This window comes from Mugil cephalus, chromosome 9 (genome assembly GCF_022458985.1).
Source record: "Mugil cephalus isolate CIBA_MC_2020 chromosome 9, CIBA_Mcephalus_1.1, whole genome shotgun sequence".
In the NCBI taxonomy this organism is placed as follows: Eukaryota; Metazoa; Chordata; class Actinopteri; order Mugiliformes; family Mugilidae; genus Mugil; species Mugil cephalus.
This window is the reverse complement of record NC_061778.1, coordinates 10792124-10807119: the sequence shown is the minus strand read 5'-3', so window position 1 is coordinate 10807119 and position 14996 is coordinate 10792124. Positions and strand designations below refer to the sequence as shown.

General features: G+C 45.0%; 1 protein-coding gene across 9 annotated transcripts in view; it reads left to right on the top strand.

Moving 5' to 3' along the window:
* The first annotated feature begins 1587 nt into the window (after positions 1-1587).
* The window catches only part of LOC125013304 (muscleblind-like protein 1), a 61111-nt gene continuing 47702 nt past the window's right edge, over positions 1588-14996 (top strand). For 8 of the 9 annotated variants that reach the window (XM_047593844.1, XM_047593842.1, XM_047593840.1 and 5 more), the window contains exon 1: positions 7110-7264. The gene's annotated coding sequence lies outside the window, so the exon portion shown is untranslated. Of the gene's footprint in view, positions 1780-7109; positions 7265-14996 lie in introns of those variants that run through there. The other variant, XM_047593835.1, reaches the window with a different exon arrangement.

Genomic DNA, 14996 nt, shown 5'->3' with positions numbered 1-14996 from the left:
ACAAAAACAAAGATTTTAATTGTACAGAAGCAGAGTTGGTGTGAGACAAGTCTGAACAAGTGAAAGTGTCTGTGTGTTCTCAAACTCACTACCACCTGTTGCCCCCCCCCTCGATGCCCTATTGCCCATACTTTACTCTGTTTCCTTTTTCATCCTTTACCAAGCTCACTGATTTAATCAACAACAATTTCAACAATCAATGTTCATTGAATCCCAGTTCCTACCTGTTCCCATGGCTACTGGAAAGAACAGTGTGGAGATGCACATATATATATATATATATATATATATATATATATATATATATGGTCTGACTTCTCAGCTTGTATTTGGCTCCAATAGCATGGAGATATTACATGAAATATACATGTCTCAGTGACAGCAGAGATTCTTTAGGGGTCAGATTTGATTTGGAGCTCTGCAAAGCCTGAGAAACCGTTAGAGGAAGAGAGAGCAGTGGTAGCTGTGGATAAAACACAGCGAGGCTAGATGTGTAGAGATTGAGTGCTGGGGGTTACCAGTGTGATGGCTGCGCCGCAGGACTCAGCTGTGAGTTGTTGATGTGCAGGGCCTGAAGGACAGTCACGGCCTTCCACCCACTCTGTCGCCATTGGAGACGGTAAAGGGGAGGTCTCGTCTCTTTTCCTTCGTCACCATCGTTCCCTCCGCTTTACAGTACCATCTCTCCTCCTGGTTCTCTTCTTTTTCTGTCAGCCCCCTCTTCCTTGATTAACCCATTATCGTTCTGAATCTGCGCCCAAAAAAAAAAAAACAACAACCAACCTACGGGAAGATGAGCAGTGATGAAAAGCTGACGATGACGGGTCAGTCTTTCCTGTATACGTACGTGTGCATGGCGGATTCATTTGAGGCCAGCCCAGCCGTACTTCCCTTGTTTGTAATGTGACTGAATGTGCTTTATCAAAGGGCTGCAGGCCTCAGCGCACTGGCACTAGCAATGGAGAAAAGGAAAGAAACCACAAACAGGAACCATAGCCCGTTTCCAGGAACCATCACATCTACCCACACACTCAGCGACGTACACAATAACAGGGGCGCATGTGCGCGCACACACACACACACACACACACAAACGCATCTGTTTTCTGTTTCTATCCCCTCTCACTACACACTACCCTTCTTTTTATCTCAGGAGGCAGAAGCAACAGTTAGCGATCGCATGTCCACAGGAGCCGCTCCTCATTTGTGTGTCAGCTGGTTAGCTCGCACTCAAAGTAGAACATGTTAAACAGAGGGAAGCAGAATGAGTGCAGTTTATGAAATTATTATTATTTTTTGTTATATTTTCTGGTTCTACTCTATTTCGCTATTAAAACAGAATACACAGGGAGAGCCTGAACTACATGAGAGGGGGAGGAGGAGGAGGAGGAGGAGGAGGGAGGCTGTTGCCATGGCAACCGATGCCGCTGCAGTCGTCATCATGAGGCTTCTTCTGCATCGCATGTGTGTGCGTGTGTGTGTGTGTGTGTGCGAGAGTGTGTGTGGACACAGCGCGTGTGAGTTCACCCTCCTCTCTCCAGACAGGAGGCGAGGACATCCCCCTCTAACACCGTGCCAACAGAGAGAGGAAGAGAGAGAGAGAGCAGAGGGAGAGAGACTGAAACCCCATAATGCACTGCACGCTGCAGGGCTGAAGTCGTGCAGATTCATCAGTTCCTGTTCGAGGGGTTGTGTGTGAGCTCTCACACACACACACACACACACACACTCTCATACACCCAGACCGAGCGCGAGAGAAACACACGGACAACCAGGCAGGTAAGACAGCCTCGTTCCGACCGTGTGACTGGGCTCCCGGTTTTACAAGATGATTACAAGATCTGTTTCTCTGTCTGCCGCTGCCTCCCGAGAAGAGGACAGGGGGAGAGTGGCTCTGTACAGACGCCAGGATGTCATTAATATTTGACATGTTATGATTCCGACAACTTCCCCGCCTGTTGCTAGTGATTACTGCTGTATTTTCTTTTTGCCTTCGTCTTCCTGGAGAATATCTGGGATTTTTTTTCATTTCAAAGCAAGAATATGTTAAAGCAGTGCGAGTAAATAGCTGATCTGCAATTGAAATATGTGTGTTGGTTTTTGTCTGCTGGGTTTGTTTGTTTTTTTTTTCTGCCTTTTGTTCTTCAGTCTCGCAGATACTGTTTAACTGTAGTCGATTTGAATAATACTAGGAGGGCTCTGCATCTGTTTTTGGAGTGCTGGTGAATGCAGTGTAACTTTTGGGAAATTGAATTTAACAGCGTCTTCGGGACAGTTTCTTTTTCAGGAAAACATCCTGAGGTGTTAATTTCAGAGAAAAAGTTGTAGTCGTATAAAACAAAAATGTGTCAGTGTTTAATTGCAAGAATGTGCCTGGTCAAAGTGACATTTTTATGAAGACCATCATTAATTTAGATTTAATTGACGTTTACATTCTCAGTAGCCGGTTTCACCACGTTGCAAAAACAACCCCTGCCAACGTTTGAGGTGTGTACATGACACCAGTGTACGCTGACGGAGAAGTAAAAGCGCAGCGTCTGTGTTACGGGTCATTTTGTGGTTTAACGGCCACTGAGGAGGATTGTGACCATATCTGTTGCGCCAGAGACACAGACAGGCTGGAAAACGCGATTGCAGCAGCTTAGGGCAGGGACTCTTAAACTTTATTACCTCAGCACTCCAACCTCAGGTTTCTCTTCAGGGACCCTCCATCTTTAAATGTTTCAGAAGAACAGAATAAAAAGCCCATAGTGAAAAAGAGGTTTTATATAAAGCTAATGATTGATAAACTGAGCCTTCATCCATTTACATATCAGTGGTGCGTAGAGATCCTTGAAGAAAAGACGAAAACACAAATTAAATTATGTAAAAATCCCGCTTCCATAGAAAATACAGCCCAAGGTGGCTTCATTTATATTACTCTTTAACCCAAAGACATCTCGAAGGAGCTTTGAGACGGTTCTTTTTGAACTTTTTTTGACAGTGTGTGATATGGGGGTATGAGGAGCTGTTTATTCTGCAACCCTGTAACAGACTATGCAAAGAGCCTTTGCGGACTGGGAAATGAAAGGAGATGCTAAAAAAAAAAAAAAGCCATAATGCAGATCAGACAAAAAATCTTTTGAATATTCAGTTCCCTTCCATTTAGCACTGACAGTGCGCCACTTCTTTCTGCTCTCCCCCTGCAGAAATCCACCTGTCAAAACTCAAAATGGAGAGGCTCCTCTTTTTCATCATGGTTCCTTTCATTAAGAGCCTCCCTCCGCTATCTGTGCTGTCGACTGATAGAATTGTCCTCCAGACACCTATGTGACAGTAGTATCTATATCCCTGTCTCTGCTCAGTAATAATTCAGCGTGCAGTCTCAAAGCAGCCATATAAAAGTATAGGCATGCATGCGACCACGCTTGCATTGTGTGTGTTCTTGTGTATGTTGGAGATGCTGTAAAAAGAATTTATGTCTGTCTTTAGTTAAAGGTTTGGAGACAAAACAGACAAAAGCGGTTTGTTTGTTTTTTGATTATTTTTTTTTTTCCTAATACTGTCTCTAACCGATCATGAGAGTAAATCCAGCATTTCTCTGAGTAACTGTGGTCATACCAGAACTATTTCAGTGGTGGATTCTGGAGTTTAGGAGTCTTTTTTTTAACAATGCACATCCATATATTCGGCTACTGGTCTGTTATAAAGCAATGTGTTGACAGGTTCCCTCATTTTCCACCGATGTCCCAGAATCTGCCGGTACCGGCACACCAGAGCTGTTAAGATTTAGGAGAAAGACGGAGAATCTCTGCAAGGTCATACGTTTCTGGTTGGACCTTAGATTTTTCAGCAAAAGAACAGTGGCTTATTGCAATAAATGTTAAAGACCTGTCTGACTCACAAAAGGTTGCTCTGCTGGATTTTCCATTCAGTAAGTTCGGTGAAGTTCTCCTGTTGTTTTGCTCCCAGTCCAGCTCTGGTTTTGCTTAGCAGCGTGGATCAGAGGTGATATATGGATCCAGATCTTCTTGCCCAGCGTTAACTCATCCAGCCTCTGTTGTTTCACTCAGGAGTTTTTCTCGTTCTTACCTTTAGCGATCCGGGACATGAGGGACACATGGTCAAGGGTCCACGACCTCCTTTTGGATATGATCCAAATGAGAGACGTGACTGGCTTGCATTTAAAAGCAGTGACTCAAAAGTCCCCTTTCGTTCTCACCTCCCTACGCAGACATCAGCAGAGCAGCGAGCAGGAACCTTAGTGTGCATTAAATTATCTGCAATTGCAGCAATTATCTGCAAGTCCAAAACCTTTCAGTGTGTCTTGTTTCTTTGTCACTGCACCTCTCGTTTTACACTTAAAGACTGCCAGTGGAAAGTACATCTACTAATTTTGCTATTTGCTGGGGGAAAAAAATACTTGAAGACTGATACCTTTAAACATTCCACCTAGCATTTAAAATAGATTATATATATATATATGACGGTACAGTGCAGATATATATGCAGTGTTAAAGTAAGAGAAACATCTGTGAAAACAGTTAGCTTAAGTTAGCTCAATTTCAGTCATCTTAAAGATTCAAAAAGCCACTTATAATTTCAATGTTTTAATTTTTAAACGAATTATGTTGTTTATGATTCGGTCTACATCATTTATTAAATGCCTCGTCAAGATTTAAATCTTTTTGCATTACATGTGATCCCACCTAGTTAGCGTTTTCAATACATCACATTAAACTCAGTGAAGCTTTTTATGCTGCACTAAACATAATTTCAAAAATGTCAGCAAGAACTATATATATATACACACACACACACACACACACACACACACACACAATCACCACAAAATGATCACTTGTACATTTTCAGCTACAAAACAAAATTCTCATCATTAGCCATCGCGGTTCACTCTAGCCGCGAATGTTTCGTAGGTGGAGTATATATACATATATTTATAAAACGCTACAGACTGACGGACAGCACTTGTTGCTTTGTGATGTGCTACAGATAAAATGTCGGCTGCATTCAGTTCCAATGACGTGGGAAGCGCCACCCACTCCTCTGTGTTTGTTCTCGAGTTTGATTTTATTTTTTTATTCAGCGATTTCAATGAGAGCACCTCGCCGACAGTGTACCCGCTTAGTAACGTTTTCCCACGTAGTGTGAACATGGCATTAGAAGCTCGAGTGCCGCTGGTGAACTCACACCATTAACTGCCTAAGCAAAATATTTTTGCAGGCCACTGGGTGTAAACCAAATCAGAGGTAAAAGGGATATTTGAATTTCTGCCACATCGGCAGCAACAAAAGAACAATAGTAAATGTGCAACTGCTGGGGATATGGTTAAGTTTATGGGGTAATAGCTTTGATTAATCTCAAGCTGTTACAATGATTTTTGCCTAAAAAACTCTAAATCGAGTTAAATTTTTTGAGAGATTTAACATAACCTTCCTGTAGTTTTAGAGCCCATCTGATTTCTCGACGATTGCAGTGCAACTCGCGCAAACTTGGAGATGCTGCATCCTGGGCGGCAAGTGCACGCCTTTTTTGGGCAAAGGACGGCGACTTGCCTGCTCTAAAATCAAAATTCCATATTACCGGCATCTGTAGTCTGTCACTTTGACTCTATGATCAAATTGATAAATATTTATAGAAGCTGGGGCTCAACATTAACACTTAGAGCAGCGCAGACATCCATCATAAGTGCTTTTGAGGGTAGGCTGCAGGCTGCTGTTCAATCAACACCTTTGCCTTGCGCTCGTGCACGCACGCACACATGCGCGGGGACGAAAACGCACACAGGCCAACGCAGTGATAAATTCCAAACACCCTGATATATTACAGCCACAAGTCAGTGATGTGGCTCTGAGTCACTCGGTAACACCCACCTGACATGCACACACACACACACACACACACACACACACAGACACACACCTCTGCAAACACAACGCAAAACACACACATGCACCTGACGTAGTGTTTGATGGAGTTAGACGCCATGGCAACAGAGCTGTGACTCCTGCTGTCCTGTGAGTGGACTGAAGCTGTGGAGGAGGGAGGAGAGAGCTACCCGCCAGCTCTGCTGCCCATGTGCAGCTAATATTATTCCCGATATCTCTCTTTAATTCTTTCTTTTGCCTTCTCTTCAGCCCAGCCCCTGTCTGCGAATTTGTTTTTTTCTTCAAGAGCCCAATAAAGGCTGCGGGTTAAAAGACTAAACACTCAACGACGGGGAGCGGCTGAGGAGGCAGAGGAGAGGTCAGCAGCCGTGTGTTTTTAAAGCCATCGATAAGTGCAAAAACCCGACACATCATCAGAAGGGGAACTGCGCTGATTCCAGTTGCCGCAACCAGACTGCGCTCCCATTTGTTGACATTTTATTTTTATCTCGCGCCCCCCACCCCCTCCTCGCACTCTGGCTCGCCGCATCCTCCAGTCGCACAACAAAACAGTGCAACTCTTCCCTAAGCTTCCGCGTAACCCCCTTTTTTTAAAAAAAAAAAAAAATCCGACTGTCCTTGCGGCTTGGCCTCCCGCTCCTTTTTCTCTGCTCCCGTCAGACTCGTCAGTCATGTTTTATAACTGTGGCAGCACAGATAAGGGGGCGTGCAGGTGGACGGGTTCCACAAACAGCATCTGTGTGAGATTTACTGCCTGCAGATACAGATGGTGGAGAGACGGAGAAGGAGGGAGGGAGGGAACGGTGCAGGTGAATCGCATTTCGGTCTCTTTGGTAGTATTTTCACGGTCTGATTGCCAGCGTTTGTTAACATACAAACATTCCCCCTCACGCAGCGTGAAATTGTGGGAACGTGGCCGCTCGACGGCAGAAGTTTGCGCGCGTCTCCCAGCCCTCCTCCTCCTCCTCTGAGCTCTCCTCCCTCTTTTGCATACGGTCCAAGCTGCGAAAGGTGAACTCGCAGCCCGCTGTGGATAAATTATGTGTGACATGTTTAGCTGGGCCGCCTTATATGGAGACTGGCGTGTCTGAATACAGTACAGCTCTGCCAAGAGGGAAGGAGGGTGAGGGAAGGAGTGAGGGACAGGGAGGGAGGGAGGGAAGGAAGAAAGGGAGGGAGGAGGAGAAGGAGGAGGAAGGAAAAGAGGCAGGGGAGGGAGAAAGGAAAAAGGAAGGAGAAGGAGGAGGAGGAGGAGGAGGAGGAGGAGGGGGCAGTGACAGAGGGAGTGAAAGAGAGGAGTGCCGCGAAGCAAGCATGAGGTTTTCGCTTTTCATTCTCCCCTCAGCAGCAGTCAGATGAGTCCTTGCAGAGATACAGTAAGTCTTTGCTGTTCGCTCTGTGTGTGTCCATGTGTTACTTTGCGTTTGTTTTGACACAAGATTGAGCTGTCCGCGCTTACTTTTTTCCCCTGCTTTATTCTGCCATATCACATTTTTGCTTTCTTTTTCTTCTCCTTCTTCTTCTTTTTTTTTTTTTGTCGTACACCATCTGGTCGCTGAGTGTGATGTGCGGATGCGTGTTTCACTGAGTTATAGCACTGTTTGTAAGCGTGGGCTCGCATATTCAGAGCGCCACCACGCTTCACTGCTAATGTGCGGTGGTTCGAGGCAGGACGCTTTTAAATGTGGAAAAGAGCCGAGCAGACAAAAGAATGGGTAACACTGGTGTTTAATGTTCCGCAGAGTAGTTAGCACACACACACACACACACACACACACACTGACACACATTCCCCCTTTTTTTTTTTTTTTTCATTCTGGCACCCTACGCTCTGTCTCTCTGTTTCTCTCTCTCCTTGGACTGCGCTGAAGTCCCCGTTGTGTGACTACCAGTGTTTAAGCTAAGTATGCGCTCAGGTTTATGGATGAATGAATTCAAAACACACACACGCACACACACACACACACGCACACATGCCGGCTCACACGTATATGAACAGCCCTAAACTCTCACGATGGCAGGGTTGGTGTTTACACTACAGCTGCCCTCAGGAAATGATTCAGAATCCAGCGTTACCCGGGCCGTCTGTGCTAATCTGACACATAAACACCTTTGCACGTAAAGAAAAACCTATTTATTATGTAGAAATACATAAAAGAAATAACCTACTTAATATGGTTCGATAAAGTTTGGGCAAGTATTTGGAACAGCAGGGCAAAAGCATGAGGATTTTTTTTTTTTTAAAAGCTTACTTTCCTTATTTTAAATGTTCATTTATTTACATAGTTTACATATATGTCTTGCACTGCAAGCTGAGTAGGTTAACATGTCTGGAACGCATTAACTTTGGCATCACCTTCCAATAAATCTCCACTGCTCACACAGCTCGCTTGCCATCATTCCACACACAGTTTACACACCGGCGGGTGCGGCGGTTGGTGTCTCCATGCTGACATGACGACAGGTTCACCGAGACTGTAGTGGACTGTAGTGACAACCGGCCCTCGTCCCTTATGTTTGAAGGCATTTAAAAGTGGCGCCGGTTAACACAGTTGCTAATCTTTACGCGGAAAGAAGCTGCGCATTGCAAAGTAAAAAGCCTGTGCAGTGGTTCACTTTTGAAAAACTTTTGTTCCTGCGAGAGCCGGGATTTGCATTCACCCTACCTCTGCAATGACTGCCCCGCTGACTCGCGGCAATGAAGAGTGACTCAGAAAGCTTTGAATTTGCAAAACAGGATGTCAGACATGTTGCCTGAATCTTGTTGGAACTTTGTGGGCGGCTTAGCAATTAATACCAGGTAGCAGCGCTGCAGTTTGTCACCTTTTGCAAAGGAATGGAGCACCCGGACGAGACGAGATGCGCGTTGACTCTGGCTATGTTTTCCCCGTCGTTTTGCGCACACGCCCTTCTCACTGCCTAATCTGAACACCTCCCGCTCGCTTTCACACTTCTGCTTCCTCCCCCTGTCTCTTTCTCTCTGCAGCTTTTTGTCTACTTCTCTGTCTTTCAGATTCTTTTCTTTTTTTTTTTTTATGGCTCACTCTGCGCTTTCAGGGGCTGCCTCGGGTTGGTTGAAAAAAAAAGAAAAAAACAACTTCTCTGCAGATCAGAGCAGGCGGATCTACAAGGTCATTAGGGTATAGGAGAGCGAGAGCGCGGAGGCGCTCGGATACATACCGAATTTCACGGAGCGCATGACTCTGACTAAACTACTGCGTGTGAGAAGAGAAGCTGAGGGGGGATGGGGTGGGGGTGGGGATGGGGGGGGGGGTCGAAAATTTGACCGTGCTGATTTTAAAAAATGAGGAACTCTCCTGCAAATTTGTCTTCGTTTCTTATCCTCCCCCACCTTCTGGTTTCATCCCCCAACTAATCTGTCCTTTACAAAGTGATGTCATCTCCCTGCTGTCCTCGGCGGTCGTGGGGCAGTCTGTCGAATGCAGATGAGTGGCGCGTGTTTGTGTGAAAAATTAGCGCGTGTGCATGCATTTGCATTATTCACTTATCAAGGGGAGGGGGGAAAAAAAAGAAAAAGAAAACAGAATCTTCTGTCGAAGGTGACAGCGGGAGAGTGTGAGTGGAGATGACATTGGGTCCCCGAGTCTCAGGAATTGGACACAGAGCATGCAGAGAAGTGGCAGATAGGCAGTCGCTCAGACAAATGGTTTGGGGAAGAGTCCTACGAGGCCGTTTGGCGAGTGGCAAAATCACAGTGAGTCAGTCAATGGTGTATGATTGCTGTTTTCCCTGCAGTCTGCAAAGCTGTCACTGGACTAATGCGCACGAGTGGAAGATGTAATCTATAGTAAATACAGTCGCCTCCGTGGAGGAGCCCTCTGTGATTTCCACAGATTAAGGTGTCAAACTGAATCTCTGGTCGTAGACAGCTGAGGAGTATGGATTATCCCCTGTTTGGGCCGATTGCTGGTCCGGTGACAAGTAAGGGATCCATGTTTGTGAGCGTTTGTGTGCGCGGTTGCTTTATTTGGAAAACCGACTGGAGATATTCGCTCCCACTATTTTGGTATTTCCTGATTTGATCTAAAATACCAGACTCTGCAATGTGAAAAATTCACTGAAGGGCAAATCATTAGTGTTAATAATCTCCCATCCACTAAACTCTGTGATGTTTTCAACAATTGTGCCATTAAGCTTTTCAGCCTCTAATCAGTGACTATCTTGCTGTCACCGAACCGTCTCCTTTCACGGATTTTCCACAGCCCAAGTCATAAATTATCATCATCTTGCTGAACTTATTGTGCGTCTCTCCTCATGAAACCTCTCTCTCTTCTCCGTCTCTGTGCTCCCGTCTCATTACTGGCCCAATACGTCCGCGCAGTGCTCTTCTCGGGCCGTGCCACCTGTACCTCCCTTCTGCCTGCCTGTCCGTCCATCTGTCTGACATTGTTTCTGTCTCCGCTTTTGTTTTTGCAATCCCCTTATTCACCTGCCCGCCTGCATTGTCTTCCCAGGTTGACATGTGTCTGGGAAAGAAAGACATTAAAAGAAGAGCCTCTGTGGACGTGTGCGTGTTTGCCTCTTTTTTTTTTCTTTCTTTTTTTTTTTTTTTTTGATGTGTGATAATGGCCCTGCGCTTGAAATGCCACATGCCGAGGTGGTAAATTTACACAGGGGAGCTTTCTTGGGGTCAGTCATTCACTGGCATCTGTCCGCTTTCCCCCTCCACTTTCTCACATCTATATCCCCCGGACGTCTCCTTCCATCTCTCACTGTCTCTTTCCCACCCTCTCTGTCTTTCTGTGTCTGACTCTTCCTCTCATTTTTTTTTTTTTGTGCTGTTTTTCAATCTTTCTCAATCTCCCCTCCCACCCACACACCCTTGAGCACACATACTCACGCACCTCCTCCATTGCTATTCCTGAGAGGAGCAGACTGGTCTGGCAGTGGGTTGGTTTATGTCCATGAACTCAATGACACCCTCGCTGCCGCTGCATTACACCGCCCTGGCAACGCCACCAGCCCAGGTAGCCACACTGCAGTGACGGCGGGAGCGAAATGCAGATGTGCAGGTGGACGCAATGCACGCGCGTTTGCGGAAAAAAACGCCTCATCTTTAACGCACCGAAACCCGAGCGCGCCTTTAAATGTGAATGACCTCACGCTTCTCGTCGTCCGGGTGTCCAATATAACTGCCTCGCCCCCCTCCCCGTCTCTGCGCTCATGTTAGGCTCTTTAAACACTCGCGCTGATATCACAGCGCAGACGACAGCTTGCACACGTGCCACTTGACTGCCCCCGTCGCCTCCCCTCCCCTCTGTTTGTCTTACAGCTGAAGGAGGGAGTCGCAGATTGTGTGCATGCGTGCGCGAGGTACAGAGCGAGAGCGAGCAGTTGATGTAGTGCATATGCGTACATGCTGCTCGTATGGCGGCGTCCTGAATGCCAATGCATCCGCTGACCTTCCGCTCATCTGTGGCCGCGTATCCTCTATAGGTGATGCAGATCTGCTGCCTCATGGTTTCGGGTCAATACTAATGTGCGCGTCACAAGCCAGGCAATAGGTGTAAGATTACCCTGATGGTACAATCTGTGGAAACATCATCATTATGGGCTATCACTGCAGAATGACCAACACATCACAGCCTGACCGAGACTGCCGGGTCATAGCTCAAGGATTGCATGGGTGGGAGCGAGAGCATTTGTTTGACAGGGCCCAGGATAAGACTTGATACTGTAGCCCAGATGCAACGTCTTTACCTAAAGTAAAAGAAGAAGCTTATGCACCAGCCATTATTATTAAGTTTTCATAAATAGAAATTAATCTCCTTCAGAAATGAGGACTGTAAATCGTGAATATAACTTTAAGAACAAAGTTCTGGCAGTTCATCATGCAATACTACAAATCCCAACATAGCTCATTAACCATGATTAAATACGGCTTATCTTTTAATGCTCAACACTGTTAGTCTCCTGTTAATACAGTATTCAAAATATCATTTATATTGGCTCTCCTGCTACAATTCGTGACTAACTGGATGATTTTTGGCCAAAGCATTGGGAAAATACACTGATCTTAGTGATAGAAGTATTCTTTTCTATGTTATTCGGTTATGTTTATTGACAAAATTATCAGTGCTAATGGGTATATTAGGATTGTGAGGATACAGCTTTATTAAAATATGGCCCAAGCGAGAAACGATAAGAACATTGGTAATATTTCCATTAATGTGTTTTGATGAAGAGAACAATAAACTCAAAATGATGGATGAGCTGCTGAAAGTTCTAGCGGTTGTCATTTGGTCTTCACATTGTGCCGCAAAAAAGCAAGTTGATTATGGAGCGGCTAACTGATGCTCGACATCTGCAACGCTGATCTGGCCTCAGCACTTTTCAGCATCCCAATCATGTGTTTGTTTCACATTTGAGTGTCTTTTAATGAATGGCGACATAACTGTAATGTGGCCAACACTAGTTCCCATGAAAGTAGAATTAAAACTCCTTTTTCACATCAGTGCTTTTCCATCCATCCTATACATTTAAACAAGTGCATTTACTTGTAATTCTATATCCTGTATATTTCTACATGCAGTATGCAAATCTTATGTATTTATGTTATTTTGTTTTCACTTTTATTCATTGATTTTTAGACCGTCTTACATCTATTTTTTCATTTTACTAGCACTAATCAAGATTTTTATTTATTTATATATTGATTTATTTGCAGGTGAGCTGCTATGACCAAGCAATTTCTCTTGTCCACCAAAGTTTTCTGTTTTTGTGGCCAAACTGACATTGTTCGGGTTAATTATCATCTGTTTTTTTTTTCACATATAAATCCACAGAGCAAAATTTCTAATTTTGTTTTCAAACAGAATGCCTTAAACTTAATTAATGCTTTTTTTATTACCAATTTTGGAGCCAGAAATGAGAGCGTACAATGCCCAATAAGAAGCATTCTGTTAAACATTTGGATAATAATTAATAATAATGCTAAATATGCCTTTAATGGAGACTGTCTAGCTTCTGTATTAAGCCTAACTCTTTGTATTGCTACACCTCCAACACATCTAGGATGGAGAAACCGCTCCTCAAAAGGAAACCAAGTAGAGCTCCCCCTGGTGGCTGGCTGTAGTATAGGTGATAAGCTCCACCCCCTCCATGTTAGCGGATGGGACTTGGGCCAAACTAAAACGCTAAAATACAAGTCAATTTATTCATTTTTTTGGTTGCAGTCATTTCCGGTAGTTAATATAATGTTGATGCATGATCAAGGGTCAATTTATTGTATAAATTTAGTTAGTTATTTGACCCTATAGATACAGGATGTGACATCATGGTGACCACCAGTTGTCATGCCAACCGCATAAAGTGGCCCCATGGGACTGTGAGCTATTTTTAAAAATAAGTGTATAATCCAGTATTTCCTTAAAACGGCTGGAGGTAGAGCAGAGCTTAGTATGAATTAAACAAAACGTGGTTGAGTCTGGCGGAAGTGTTGTCGGGTCATCATTACTGCGGCTCCACGTGGCTTGCAAAGTCGCACGATGGCGCTGCCCGTATCCCGAGGAAAATACCATCAGTTTGACCAATGTAAGGAAGTGGGGACAAGTCTGTGGTATCATGTCACGATGCCTTAGCGTTCATTTGAAAACTCTGATTACGGGCGGGTGACGAGGCAACGTAAACTACTTTGTACTTTCTCCAAACGTGGTTTATCTAGTTGCCGTGGCGATGATGACCTTGCAGCACGTAACCGTGGTACTGCAGCATAAGGTGTTGTGTGAACAAGGAGCGAGAGGAGAGACAAGTGAGGAGGAGAGATATGGGGGTCGTGGGGTGTGTGTGTGTGTTGGGGGTGGGGGGGGGCATAAAATGAGGACAGCTACTATTAAAAGACGAGCCACACTCACAAAGTTGTTTATGTCACATGATACTCTGAGTTCAACTTAGCAGAAGGCGAGCGGATTTCTCAGAAGAAAAAGATGGGGAGAGAAGGGAAAAGTCAGAAAACGCAGAAGCATGTGCGTGGAGAAAAATAGAAAAGGGAGAACAGGTGGGGATCAGACAAAGATAAATGAAGAGGGATGAGACATGTCAAGATGGTATCACGGCAGAGCGCCAGCAGTGCCTTGGAATGGTGCAAAACTCTGCCCCCACCTCCCACCCCCACCCCATTTATCCCTCCCCGAACTCACCTCGATTTCCCTCTCTCGCTGCCAGTCTCTCACTAACTCGTGCTAATTGCTCCTGTTTGCCTCACATCACTCTCCTCCTTAGCCTCTTATCATTTTTCCGTCACCACCTCTGGTCTCCTTTGCTTCATTCGTCTCTCCCAGCTCCACCATCCCCATCCCCATCCCCATCCCCGTCTCCCTGACGCTTCTATCAGTCTAAAGGGCAGCTCAGGTCGTTTGGAGATGATATCCCGGCCGGGCGGTGATGTGGTGTAATACGAGGCATCCAGCGCCGTCGCTTTGCTGCTGTAGTCAGCGCCCTTTAACCTCTCACGTTACCGAGTTTCCCGTGCCTTCCTCCGTCCTTTCTTCCCCTCTTCGTGCCTCGTACTCGACCGACCTCCAACCTTCTGTGCGACGATTGCATTTTAGCTTCATTACAGCAATCTGTGTTTCTAATTGACAATATTTCCCAGAGAAAGAAAAAACCTCACACATTTTTGATTCCGAGCCATCCACTGAATTTGTAACACTTGAGGAATGTCTGAACCATCAGCTTACCGCCTAAACAAACAAGTCGTTCTGATTGCTCGACTGCGAATCTGAGGACTCTTTAACAGATCCCAGTTTACACCACGGTTCTCTTGGGAAATTTCTATTCTCTTTCTTTTTTCTTTTTTTTTTTTGTTGTTAAGAAAAGTGTTTCCTCTTACTTTTCAACAAGTCTCTGAACGCCCCGTTTTCACATATCAGGCATAGGAAATCAAACATGGAGGAGACTGCTTTCTTCTCTCCACCTTCTTCATTTTCCTTTTTTCTCTGGAAGTCATTCAAGGTGAATAAATGCCTCAGATCTCTGGCGCCGTTTTTTTTTTCCTCATTCCTTCTTCTTCTTTTTCTTTTTTTTTTTTCTGGCCGTGCGTTGCTCTCAGATGCTCGTTGTGGCTTGAGTTAAGATCCCGCGCGGGTT